Source organism: Stegodyphus dumicola, chromosome 1 (assembly GCF_044657685.1).
Source record: "Stegodyphus dumicola isolate Sdum_Otavi_A_Nest chromosome 1, ASM4465768v1".
Lineage (NCBI taxonomy): Eukaryota > Metazoa > Arthropoda > Arachnida > Araneae > Eresidae > Stegodyphus > Stegodyphus dumicola.
The window spans coordinates 160017347-160018719 of NC_140768.1; the positions used below are offsets into that span (position 1 = coordinate 160017347).

General features: G+C 39.8%; 1 non-coding gene across 1 annotated transcript; it reads right to left on the minus strand.

Annotated features, from left to right (window-relative positions):
• Window positions 1-279: 279 nt before the first annotated feature.
• Window positions 280-352, minus strand: TRNAT-CGU (transfer RNA threonine (anticodon CGU)). The gene has a single exon. It is a non-coding gene; the product is annotated as a tRNA-Thr (tRNA).
• Window positions 353-1373: the final 1021 nt, after the last annotated feature.

A 1373-nucleotide genomic window follows, 5' to 3' on the forward strand; every position in this document is an offset into this window, starting at 1 on the left:
ACGCGATTTCATAATGGGAGCATTCTATTAAGTATGATATCCTTGAGTCTGTAATACTTTATTTCAGATTACAGGCAGATATTTATTCAAATTCTTAATACTTTGAAATTTAATTTGAGATATATTGCAAGTTTTTGCTAGGAATGTGCTTTCAGAGCATTGCATATTAATTGTCGAAAAGCTTTCAAGTGCAAAATCATTAAAGCTTTTGCGCGACAGCTCTATTATCGTGTAGAGATATTAGGTTATTTCGAAGCAGAAGAGATGAAAAATGAGCAATGCCCTCGCCGGGACTCGAACCACGGATCTCTCGAATACGCGTCGAGCGTGCTGACCACTACACCACGAAGGCATGCTGAGAATGCGGATGAAACACATCCAAATTTCTAAGGCATTTTTAAATAGAAGGCAGAATTAACGAATCACGCATTATACGATTTGATTTTAATGATTTTCTTTTATTTAAATTTTACGAATGACGAGCAGAAAGGAATGAGGACCATTCCTCAGTAAACAGCGCAGCGAACAGAATAGTAAGATTAAGGTAAACCAAACTGCATAAATATTGGGAGCTATTTTTCTCTTAAATTCCTCGAAGCACTTCAAGCGGAAAAACATGACCATGCGGCGAGATAGAGGGGTTTTTTTCCTTCACCTGGAAACGCTTGTTCAAATTACCCTCGAGACCTACAGAAATACCCTCGAGGCCTACATCTGCAGTTACTGACTTACAGTAACTGCAGATGGAAGATCTCGAGCAAGATAGAGAGTTTTCGTCAAGTGAACGTTTACTCAAATTATTCTCTAGACTCTTCTGACCAACAGAAACTGCAGATGGAAAATCTCGGGAAAAGGATTTTCTATGCAAGCAGTTAATATATTTAGTTAGTTTGTCGAGACATTAGGAGTTTTGGGAAGCAGGCAAGATGAAAAATGAGCAACGCTTTTGCTGGGAATCGAACTGCGGAACTCTGGATTACGCGTCCAGCGTGCAGACCACCACACCACGAAGACATGCCAAGAAGGCGGGAGAAATACCTTATATAGTCCCCCTATTTAAGGTCGACTGGGGTTTCTAGGGGAACCAATCGCCAAATCCTGGATGAAGAGAATGATCATCCACCGGGAAGGTATGCCAAGAAGGCGGGAAAAATACCTTATAAGTTTATTATTAATTAATAAAATTAGTTAGTATATTTCTGGTCTAGCAATTAATATGCGACTCATTCCATTGAATGAGGACACTTTGGTTTGTGATGACAGGAGGTATATTCATGAGAATCGGAACAAAGATCCTTTACGGTCACCATATCAAGACTACATCCCTAAGAATGACGTAGGTAAGGGCGTCCAGCATCGGCTTAATGTCAGTA